Here is a 13041-nt window from a genome sequence, read left to right as displayed (position 1 = left end):
CAAACTATTGACCAACATCTACTGCAAACCTACTGATTCCCATAGCTTTCTTGACTACAATTCTTCTCACCCTGCTTCCTGTAAAGACTCTATCCCTTACTCTCAATTCCTCCGTCTATGCCACATCAGCGCCCAGGATGAAGTGTTCCATACTAGGGCATCGGAGGTGTCCTCATTCTTTAGGAAACGGGGGTTCCCCTCTTCCATTTTAGATGAGGCTCTCACTAGGGTCTTCTTGATATCCCACATCTCCTCTCTTGCTCCCCCTCACCCCCATTCGTAACAAGAACAGAGTCACCCTTGTCCTCACCGTCGCATACAGCATATAATCCTCCAACATTTTCGCCACCTCCAACAGGATCCCACTACTGGCCACATCTTCCCATCTCCACCCCTTTCTGCTTTCCGCGGAGACCGTTCCCTCCAAAACTCCCTGGTTAACTCGTCCCTTCCAACCCAAACCAGCCCTTCCCCAGGTACTTTCCCCTGCAACTGCAGGAGATGCAACCCGTGTCCATTTACATCCCCCCTCGACTCCATCCAAGGACCCAAACCGTCTTTCCAAGGTGAGGCACAGGTTCACTTGCACCTCCTTCAACTCATCTACGAAATCAGCTGTTCCAGGTGTCAACTTCTCTACCTCGGCGAGACCAAGCGCAGGCTCGGCGATTGTTCCGCTGATCATCTCCACTCAGTCCGTCTTAACCTACCTGATCTCCCGGTGGCTCAGCACTTCAACTCCCCCTCCCATTCCCAATCTGACCTTTCTGTCCTCGGCCTCCTCCATCGCCTTTGTGAGGCCCAGAGCAAATTGGAGGAACAGCACCTCATATTTCGCTTAGGTAGTTTACACCCCAGCGGTATGAACATTGACTTCTCTAACTTCAGATAGCCCTTGCTTTCTCTCTCCATCCCCTCACTCTTCCCAGTTCTCCCACTAATCTTACTGTCTCCGACTACATTCTATCTGTGTCCCACCCCCTCCCCTGACATCAGTCTGAAGAGTCTTGACCCAAAACGTCACCCATTCCTTCTCTCCAGAGATGCTGCCTGACCCACTGAGTTACTCCAGCATTTTGTGTCTATCCCTGTTAAGATAATGTGTCTCAATCATTCCCTACCCCAAAGTCCAACTTTTTCACATTGCCATTTTATATTCTCAAAACGAGAGGATTCTTAAAATATACTGCGAAACAACAGGTGGTTTTGAGGTAGAAAATGAAAATCTTGCAAGAAATACATGAAAACATTTCAGTGGTTCTTTATGGATACCAGGTTGATAAAAAAAATCTTGGACTCCCAGAGGAAACAGAGGAGAGCTTGCTCTCAATGATTTTCTTTTTTTAATGTTTATTTTTTTTTAAAATTATTTAATTAATTACAGTACATATAACAACAGTAAACCCCATCCCTCCCCTTCCCTACATAATCATGAAAACAAACAAACAAAAACAAACAAATAAATAAATAAAAATAAATTTTAAAAAAAACATAACTACAATGTGACAAAAAAGACAAAAGCACAAAATCATGAGTCAAGGTAAATATTTCAGTATTTTCACGGCTGGATTCAAAGAAGGTACAAAAGCGTGTGGAATTGAGGGGATAGTTTTACTTGTCCTTAATATGCTGCAGCACTGGGTTCCATATGTTGAAGAACTTCTGAGGGTTGCCAGACAATTCATATCTCAGCCTCTATACGTGTAAGATGTCCATTAATTCTCTTAACCAAGTCTCAAACTGAGGAGCAGAGTCTGATTTCCATAGTTTCAAAATACTTCTGTTGGCAATTACCATACCATAAACCAAGATTGTGCGAGCATTATGGTCTAGCTTCTCAAGCCCGAATAGAGCAGTTTCAGGGTCCGGAGTTAAAGTGACATTTAAAACAGTAGAGTACCATTGAAATAAAAGACACCAAAAGTTGTGAAGTTTTGGACAAGTCCAAAAGTGGTGAGCGAGTGTACCTATTACACAAATTAATCTTGGTTTATCGTAACTTCAAAGAATTTGCCAAATTATTTTTTATGAATGTAAACATTTTTTCAATAAATGAAAAATACATAACTATTAACCTCAGTTCTAAACCCAATATTTTGCATCAACATATCCCATTTCATTGTATAGATCATAAATGGAAATGTAATTTGGAAATGTGTTTTTTTTCCAGATTTAGATATTAAAAAATGGAAGCTTTGCTAGGCTGAGAAACAAAAATGCCGAAGCAAATATTAAATACTAGTCATACAGCACAGAAACAGCCCAAGCTAGTCCCATTTGCTCACGTTTGGCCAATATCCCTCTAAACCGTTCTTAAACATCCACCTGGCCAAAGTGTCCTTTAAATGGTGTTTTAGTACTTGCCTTAACTCACTCCTCTGGCAACTCATTCCATATATCCACCATGTTGAGTAAAAAAGGTTGCCCCTCAGTTTCCTATTAAATCTTGCTCTCTCACTTTTAGACAATAGATAATAGGTGCAGGAGTAGGCCACTCAGCCCTTCAAGCCAGCACCGCCACTCAACGTGACCATGGCCGATCATTCACAATCAGGACCCCGCTCCTGCCTTCTCCCCTACCCCCTGACTCCACTATCTTTAAGAGCTCTATCTAGCTCTCTCTTGAAAGCATCCAGAGAATTGGCCCCCACTGCCGCTTGAGGCAGAAAATTCCACAGATTTACAACTGTCTGACTGAAAAAGTTTTTCTTCATCTCCGTTCTAAATGGCCGACCTCTTATTCTTAAACTGTGGCCCCTGGTTCTGGACTCCCCCAACATTGGGAACATGTTTCCTGCCTCTAACGTGTCCAATCCCTTAATAATCTTATATGTTTCAATAAGATCCCCTCTCATCCTTCTAAATTCCAGCGAATACAAGCCAAGTCGCTCGAGTCTTTCAACATACGACAGTCCCGCCATTCCGGGAATTAACCTGGTGAATCTACGCTGCACAACCTCATTAGCAAGAATATCCGTCCTCAAATTTGGAGACCAAAACTGCACACAGTACTCCAGGTGCGGTCTCACTAGGGCCCTGTACAACTGCAGAAGGAACTCTTTGCTCCTAGACTCAACTCCTCTTGTCATAAAGGCCAACATGCCATTAGCTTTCTTCACTGCCTGCTGTACCTGCATGCTAACTTTAAGTGACTGATGAACAAGGACACCCAGATCTCTTTGTACTTCCCCATTTCCTAACTTCACACCATTCAGATAATAATCTGCCTTCCTGTTCTTACCACCAAAGTGGATAACCTCACATTTATCCATATTAAACTGCATCTGCCATGCATCTGCCCTCTCACCCAACCTGTTCAGGTCACCCTGCATCCTCATAGCATCCTCCTCACAGTTCACACTGCCACCCAGCTTTGTGTCATCCGCAAATTTGCTAATGTTACTTTTAATCCCTTCATCTAAGTAATTAATGTATATTGTAAATAGCTGTGGTCCAAGCACTGAGCCTTGCGGTACCCCACTAGTCACTGCCTGCCATTCTGAAAGGGACCCGTTAATCCCTACTCTTTGTTTCCTGTCTGCCAACCAATTTTCTATCCATGTCAGCACCCTACCCCCAATACCATGTGCTCTAATCTTGCCCATTAATCTCCTATGTGGGACCTTATCAAAGGCGTTCTGAAAACCCAGGTACACTACATCCACTGGCTCTCCCATTGTCCATTTTCCTAGTAACATCCTCCAAAAATTCCAGAAAATTAGTCAAGCATGATTTCCCCTTCGTAAATCCATGCTGACTCGGAACGATCCTGTTACTGCTATCCAAATGTTCCGCAATTTCTTCTTTTACAATACACTACAGCATCTTTCCCACCACTGATGTCAGGCTAACGGGTCTATAATTTCCCGTTTTCTCTTTCCCTCCCTTCTTAAAAAGTGGGATAACATTAGCTACCCTCCAATCCACAGGAACTGATCCTGAATCTATAGAACATTGGAAAATGATCACCAATGCGTCCACGATTTCTAGAGCCACTTCCTTAAGTACCCTGGTATGCAGACCATCAGGCCCTGGTTTTTTATTCTATTTTTCACCCTATTTCCCTCATGATTTTTACACCCCTCTTTGATATTGTTTAAAATGTGACATTATGTATTACGTAACTGTTAAATGCATGACAATGGCTTTAGATTAAAATGGGGAATGCAGTTATATGTTACAATAAAGCTATTCTATTGATGGCAGAAAATCAATTTAACTTTTAGAAACATAGAAAATAGGTGCAGGAGGCCATTAGGCACAACGAGCCAGGACCGCCATTCATTGTGGTCATGGTTGATCATCCACAATCAGTAACCCGTGCCTGCCTTCTCCTCATATCCCTTGATTCCGCTAGCCCCTAGAGCTCTATCTAACTCTCTTTTAAATTCATCCAGTGAATTAGATTCTACTGCCTTCTACTGCAGGGTGATGTTCTCCTAATAAACCTTTAGAACTTGGAACCATCTCAAAATAAACAGTCAGTCATTCAAAAGTGAGATGAGAAGAATGGCTTCACCAGAGGGTTTAGTTTAGTTTAGAGATACAGCGTGGAAACAGGCCCTTCAGCCCAGAGTCCGCACTGACCAGCGAGCCTCGCACACTAACGCTATCCTACATACACTAGGAACAATTTTTACACTTATACCAAGCCAATTAACCTACAAACCTGTATGTCTTTGGAGTGTGGGAAGAAACCGAAGATGTCGGAGAAAACACATGCGGTCACGGGGAGAACGTACAAACTCCGTACAGACAGCACCTATAGGCGGGATCAAACCCTGGTCTCTGGCGCTGTGAGCACTGTAAGGCAGCAACTCTACCGCTATTGAATCTGTAGAATTCTTGATCAGATGGACTGTGGAAGCTCAATCACTAGGTCTACTCCTCCTTTTTCTTCATATCTTCTAATGTAGTTAACAAGAAAAACTGTGGAATCGCCAAGTCTAAGGTGACAAAGGCTTTGAGAGTGGGACATGGACTAATGCAAACATAATCGTGCAAGTAGGCAGTCTTTGTGACAGGCTGCCAAGCTTGGGTTCAATAGGATATTTATAATGGACAACTAAAATTCATTTTTGCACTAAATGGGCCATGAGACAACTGAGACTGTGGCAGATAATAATTACCGATTAGATGAATGAACAATATCCCTATTCACACTTAATATAATTGAAATGCAACGGAGTGCACACAAGCTCAACAGAAGAGTAGGTTTAGTTCTCTCATTAAGAATCATTCTAAATATACCCACTTGTATTTTAACAATTCTTTTAACAAATGAATCACGATTTTCAACATAGTGCATAACCGAATAAGTAGTTTGTACACAGATGAACCTTGATCATCTCAGAAGAGATTCACTCACACAATTGCTCATTTCTATTTGATTGGGTGCATCCAAAACAAATCAAATGCTGATAATTATAGCAAGACTTGCTTTTGCTTCAAATTACTGCACAATTCTACATACTGTATCACTAATAGAATGGATGCTTGAAGTTTTTTTTAAACTGCAAAATATTTAATAATAAATGTAAGAGGCTATATGTCAAAATACATGAATCCTATCCAAGATTGGCATGTCAAAAAATAAATCTAATTACATTTCTTGTGCAACTGACAAACTCAACTGATAGGTCACGAGGCCTTTTGCCTTGATTTTTTTTAAATTATTACCCATTGAAAACAGAAGCATTGTTTGTGAAAATGGAGTGGGCAGGTATTTAAGCACAAGTATGAAATATTTTAAAATATGAAAATATTTTACACATTGATTTACGGATAGACTTTGGAATGCAAGTTCATAGCTCTGAAAATTGCACCACAGGCTGCTGGATAGAGATGATGAAGGAGACATTTAAGTTTCTTGCCTCATGGCAGAGGTATTGAGCATAAGAACAGGGAAATCATGCTGCAGTTGGTTAGACCATATTTGGAATATCGTGTGCATTTTTGGTCATCATTCCATGGAAAATTTGTGGCAGTACTAGAAAAAGTGCAGATAAGATTCACCAGCACATTGCCTGGAATGGCTTTAGCTATAAGGAGAGATCGGATAGGCTGGGATTGTTCTCAATGAAGTGCAGGAGCTGATGAGGGTGACCTTATGGAGGTTTATAACATTATGAGGGCACAGAGTAGATTGTCAGTCATGCCATAAGCATGGGGAAATCTAAAACTAGAGCACAAAGGTTTCAGTTGAGAAGGGAAATATTTCAGGAACAAGATTTCCCCCCTTACACAGTGGGTAATGGGGCCATGGAACAAGCTGCCACATGAGGTGGTTGAAGCAGATATAATCACAATGTATAAAAAGCATTTAGGCAGGGTATGGGGATAGAAAAGGAACAGAGGGAATATGGGTCTAATGCAACAAAATGGGATTATGGCATAGATAGACATCTTGGTTGGCAGAACTGAAAATGGGCTAAAGGGCCTGTGGCTGTGTTGTACAACTCCATAACTATTATTTATTGGGGACATTATGTAGCAGGAACTGTGAACAGTGACAGCTGCTGTATCGTGGGATTTTACTGCTACAAAGATTTTAGATTTTTTTGTGTCGGATTATTTTTGAATAAATGTAATTTTAAATGTTATCAAATAAAAAAGAAAAATCTATCAGAAAGAAAACCCTATTAAATATTCTGACGACAAACAACATACCCAATTGTATTTTCTTCTATAAAATGAATTTGGAAAACAAAGTAATCACTTTGGAAGTTTCAATCCGTCAAAACTATTAAATTATTATAAAGTGTTTCCACTAGATGTACAATGGTCCTCTAATATCTATTAGAATGTTAATTAAATCAGAATAGGTTTGTGACTGGTATGCATGTGCAACCTACAAAGACTAGAATTATGAAAAATATCTAATTTTAGAAAGTTCAGTCTTGATCCTGTTATTTCATTATATGCTAAAGATGAAACTCAAGTGTGTTTACAAACAATTTAGGAGAATATACTTTTCACAAAACTTTTCACAAAACTGTTTGTGTCATGTGTACATTTCCTGGTTATATTTTTCAATCTAATTATTTACTAAACCATCCCTGCTACAATAATGTCAAAATCTACCATCTTCCAAAGATTATATGCCATATCGAGAAATAGTTCAAAGATGATTAGTGCTTATAGTAACTCAGCAAGCCAGGCAGCATCTCGGGAGAGAAGGAATGGGTGACGTTTTAGGTCAAGACCCTTCTTCAGAAGGGTCTCGACCGGAAACGTCACCCATTCCTTCTTTCCCGAGATGCTGCCTGACCTGCTGAGTTACTCCAGCATTTTGTGAATAAGTGCTTACAGTAATGTTGGCAAAGGGTTTTGTTCTTTCTACTTGGCACTGTACAACTTATACCGTACACCCACAATGAAGAAACCATGAAAAATAAAGATCAATTGGAGACAAACTAATGGGAGTAATCTAATTTCATTGACAGTACTTTAAACACGGGGCATATTCAAACTTAAATAAGTTCAAGTGTATTATATTATTTTATAAACAAGCAAATAAACAGAACTAAATAAGCAGACATTAGAGGAGTAAATATTGGGGTATGCTCCTATAGTTGTCAAGTAGAGCTTACATATCACCTGCCTGGTTTTAAGCACTGTATTCTGTTGCATCTTAGCACGCAATGTAGTCATTCAGATTGCTTGCCTATTCAGAAGGGCAGGAAATAAGATAATGTGAGGATGGAAAAGATAGATACTCAAGGCCAGAATTTGTTTGTGGATCCAAGATAAAGGTTCTATCATTGACTTTTAAGGAACCTTGCATACACTTTAAAGGTTGTTCAAATCTGTAATAAGTGGGAAGAATGTCAAATGTATAGACTTTTCTATCAGTGTACAAAATTGCTAATAACATGGCTTGATGCATTGTGGCAATCCCTCTCACCCCCTCCTCTTTCACCATCTCCCTCCTCGAACACCATCCCCTTCACCGCAGTCTCTTCAATATGACAAGTGGCTTCCAATGAGACAGATGAGAATTTCACAAAGTCCTTAAGCTCCAAGTAGATGCAGGCACACCAACCTAGAGTATGTGACATCATACTAATTTCACTGTTTTTATGCCAGACAGATGGAAATTAAAATTGTCCTTGCTGAGTCCAAGGGTAATTTGGGTGGATATTGACAGTGCTCTCTGCTATTAATGATGCCCTTCAGAAAGGTACATGAATACATTACAAATAGTCCATGCTTATAAAAATGATCAATTGCTCTTTGATAGGATAAAATATAGCCAATGTATAATGTATTTTGCATCATGTTCATTTCAGTTTTAAACTTGGCAGTAAAACTGAAAAACTCCAGAAGCAGGCATGAGATTACTAAGCAATGTCTATGGATCACGTAACCATAGCTGCCTGCAGTAAACTAACAAATGGATCAACCCCCTCAAAATATATTCTAAGTTCCTAGAGTAAATATCACCAGCAAACCAAGTACCATGAGGTAAATATCAGCAACTTGTCCTTACTCTATTTCCGCAGAAGGCTTACGAAGTTTGGTGTGTCCCCAACAACTCTCACCAACTTCTACAGATGCGCCGTAGAAAGGATTTTATTGGGATACATCACCGCATGGTTTGGGAACAATTCCTTCCAAGATTGCAAGAAATTGCAGAGAATTGTGCCCAGACCATCATACAAACCAACTGCCCTTGACTTCATCTACTCTTCACACTGCCTTGGCAAGGCCATCAGCATAATCAAGGACGAGTCTCACCCCCGGACACTCCCTCTTCTCCCCTCTCCCATCAGGCAAGAGCTGCAGAAGTTTGAAAACATATACCAGATTCAGGAAGTTTCTTCCCAGCTGTTAACAGGCAACTGAATCATCCTATCATCAACTGGTGGTCCTGACCCATCATCTACCTCACTGGAGACCCTCGGACTATCTTTCATCAGACTTTATGACTTTATCTTGCAGTAAATGTTATTCCCTTTATCCGGTACCTGTACTTTATGGACGGCTTGATTGTAACCTCTGATTGGATAGCACGCAACAAAAATGCTTTTCACTGTACCTCGGCACACATGACAATAAGCTGAACTAAAATAATCATTGACTATCAGAGGAGAAAACACTCCTTTCAAATGTTTCATATATATATTTAAGTTATCTGTTGTAACAGGCTGGTAGCTGTGATGGGATTTTCAATTCATATTTTTGATTAAAAATCTGGAAAATGAAATACCCAAATTAAAACCAGTAATTGCTGGAAACATTGAACAGGTGAGGTAGCATCTTTAAAAAGAGAAAAAAGTTAATGTTTCAGGTTGAAGACCTTCAGAACTATATATTTCCAGCATTTTCTGGTTTTATTTCCGATTTCAGCAACATAAGTTTGGATTACATATATTTTAACAAAGCGCGCCTGTCAAGAAGACCGATGAACCAAGAGCAATGATTAACATTAGGGAATATAATATTGTTGCTATCATGTAAACATGTTGAAACAAGCGCAGGATTTACAATTAAAATTTCCTGGCTTTTACAGGCTGTAAAAGCGAAGGTGGGCCATGTAAAAGTGAATGTGGCATTGCAATATTATAGTGTGGTTGATAGGTCTACGTGGACTTAAGTTAGACCTTTGATAAGATCCCACGTGGAAAATTGAGCCAAAAGGCTAAAGCGTTGGGATAACAAGCAGAGGGTGATGGTTGAAGATCATTTTTGTGATTGGATACCCAGGACCAATAGTGTACCATTGGGATCATTGCTGAGACCACCACTGCAACACACATTTACAATCTGGATGTGAACATGGGATATATAATTAGTAAGTACACAGAGGACACAACGGTTGGTGGAGGTTGACTGCGAGAAAGGTAGTCTTTGGCTACAGATCCATTTTGATGAGATAGTAGAATGGCAGTTGGAAATAATCCTGAAAACTGTTTACATTTTAGAAAACTAATAAGACTAGGATATACATAATGAATGGCAAGACCCGAGGAACAGATGGACCTTGGTATACATATGGGATTCCTAAAAGTAGATAAGGTGGTTAAGAAGGCATACAGGATACTTGCCTTCATTAACCAGGGCTTATAAAAGACCAACTAAGTTATGGTACATCTATATGAAATATTAGTTCGGCCTGCATTTCAGTCACCACAATAATAAGGATGCTATTACACTCCAGGAGATGCAGAGATTTAGTGGCATGTGCCCTGGGATAGAGCATTGCAGCTCTGTAAAGAGAATGGATAGGCTGAATTTATTTTCCTTGAAGTGGTGTAACCTTAGAGGGAAATTATTGAGGTGCATGAAATTCTGAAAAGCAGATAGGGTCGATATTAAGAAACTCCTAGAAAATGGGATTGGTACACTGTATATACTGTGCCCTCCATAATTTGGGAGAAAGACCCATCATTTATTTATTTGCCTCTGTACTCCACAATTTGCAATTTGTAATAGAAAAAAAGCACATGTGGCTAAAGCGCACATTGTCAGAGTTTATTAAAGGGTATTTTTACACATTTTGGTTTCACCATGTAGAAATTACAACTGTATTTATACATAGTCCCCCCCCATTTCAGGGCACCATAATGTTTGGGACTCATGGCTTCACAGATGTTTGTAATTGCTCAGGTGTGTTTAATTGCCTCCTTAATGCAGGTATAAAAGAGCTTTCAGCACCCAGTATTTCCATCCCCTTTGGAAACTTTTATTGCTGTTTATCAACATGAAGACCAAAGTTGTGCCAATGAAAGTCAAAGAAGCCATTCTGAGGCACAAGAATAAAACTGTTAGAGACATCAGCCAAACCTTAGACGTACCAAAATCAACTGTTTGGAACATCATTAAGAAGAAAGAGAGCGCTGGTGAGCTTACCAATTGCAAAGGGACTGGCAGGCAATGGAAGACCTCCACAGCTGATGATAGAAAAATTCTCTCTATAACAAAGAAAAATCCCCAAACACCTGTCCAACAGATCAGAAACACTCTTCAGGAGTCAGGTGTGGATTTGTCAATGACCACTGTCCGCAGAAGACTTCATGAACAGAAATATAGAGGCTACACTGCACTGGTTAGCCGCAAAAATAGGATGGCCAGGTTACAGTTTGCCAAGTAGTACTTAAAAGAGCAACCACAGTTCTGGGAAAAGGTCTTGTGGACAGATGAGACGAAGATTAACTTATATCAGAGTGATGGCAAGAACAAAGTATAGAAGACATACAGGTATGTAGGTTAATTGACTGGGTAAATGTAAAAATTGTCCCTAGTGTGTGTAGTATAGTGTTAGTGTGCGGGGATCGCTGGGCGGCGCGGACTTGGTGGGCCGAAAAGGCCTGTTTCCGCGCTGTATCTGAAATATGAAAAATATGAAATAAATATGAAAGAGAGAAGCAACTGCCCAAGATCCAAAGCATACCACCTCACTTTGGTGGTGGGGGTGTTATGGCCTGGGCATGTATGGCTGCTGAAGGTACTGGCTCACTTATCTTCATTGATGAAATAACTGCTGATGGTAGTAGCATAATGAATTCTGAAGTGCATAGACACATCCTATCTGGTCAAGTTCAAACAAATGCCTCAAAACTCATTGGCCGGGGGTTCATTCTACAGCAAGATAATACCAAACATACTGCTTAAACAACAAAGGAGTTTTTCAAAGCTAAAAAATGGTCAATTCTTGAGTGGTCAAGTCAATCACCCGATCTGAACCCAATTGAGCATGCCTTTTATTCTGAACAGAAAACTGAAGGGGACTCGCCCCCAAAACAAGCATAAGCTAAAGATGGCTGCAATACAAGCCTGGCAGAGAAGACATCCAGCAACTGGGTCCCTTGAAGGCAGACATGGGTGAAGTCATTATGGGTAACAAGGAAATGGCAGAAGAGTTGAACAGGTACTTCGGATCTGTCTTCACTAAGGAAGACACAAACAATCACCCAGATGTACTGGAGGACAGAGGATCTAGGGGGGTAGAGGAACTGAAAGAAATTTTCATTAGGCGAGAAATAGTATTGGGTAGACTAATGGGACTGAAGGATGATAAATCCCCTGGGCCTGATGGTCTGCATCCCAGGGTACTCAGGGAGGTTGCTCTAGAAATAGTGGACGCATTGGTGATCATTTTCCAATGTTCAATAGATTCAGGATCAGTTCCGGTGGATTGGAGGATAGCTAATGTTATCCCACTTTTCAAGAAAGGAGCGAGAGAGAAAACGGGGAATTACAGACCAGTTAGCCTGACTTCGGTGGTGGGAAAGATGCTGGAGTCAATTATTAAAGAGGTAATAACGGTGCATTTGGATAGCAGTAAAAGGATAAGTCCAAGTCAGCATGGATTTATGAAAGGGAAATTATGCTTGACTAATCTTCTGGAATTTTTTGAGGACGTGACAAGTAAAATGGATGAAGGGAAGCCAGTGGATGTAGTGTATCTAGACTTTCAGAAAGCCTTTGATAAGGTCCCGCACGGGAGATTGGTGACTAAAATTAGAGCACATGGTATTGGGGGTAGGGTGTTGACATGAATAGAAAATTGGTTGGCAGACAGGAAGCAAAGAGTAGGAGTAAACGGGTCCTTTTCAGAATGACAGGCAGTGGCGAGTGGAGATGCCGCAAGGCTCGGTGTTGGGGCCGCAACTGTTTACCATATATATTAATGATTTGGAAGAGGGAATAAGAAGCAACACTAGCAAGTTTGCGGATGACACAAGGCTGGGTGGCAGTGTAAACTGTGAAGAGGATGTTAGGAGGTTGCAGGGTGACCTGGACAGGTTGAGTGAATGGGCAGATGCGTGGCAGATGCAGTATAATATAGATAAATGTGAGGTTATCCACTTTGGCGGTAGAAACAAGGAGGAAGATTATTATCTCAATAGTGTTAGGTTAAGTAAGGGGGAGGTGCAGCGAGACCTGGGTGTCCTTGTACATCAGTCACTGAAAGTTGGCGTGCAGGTACAGCAGGCAGTGAAGAAAGCTAATGGAATGTTGGCCTTCATAACAAGAGGATTTCAGTATAGGAGTAAAGAGGTTTGTCTGCAGTTGTATAGGGCCCTGGTAAGACCA

At 40.7% G+C, this 13041-nt stretch overlaps 1 protein-coding gene across 2 annotated transcripts in view; it reads right to left on the bottom strand.

The window, feature by feature from the left end:
* ssh1b (slingshot protein phosphatase 1b) overlaps window positions 1-13041 on the bottom strand; it is a 47340-nt gene that overhangs the window by 32808 nt on the left and 1491 nt on the right. The window lies entirely within an intron of this gene.

Source organism: Rhinoraja longicauda, chromosome 25 (genome assembly GCF_053455715.1).
Source record: "Rhinoraja longicauda isolate Sanriku21f chromosome 25, sRhiLon1.1, whole genome shotgun sequence".
NCBI classification, from domain to species: domain Eukaryota; kingdom Metazoa; phylum Chordata; class Chondrichthyes; order Rajiformes; family Arhynchobatidae; genus Rhinoraja; species Rhinoraja longicauda.
Note: the sequence above shows the minus strand (reverse complement) of the source record. Positions and strands in the feature narration are given on the sequence as shown.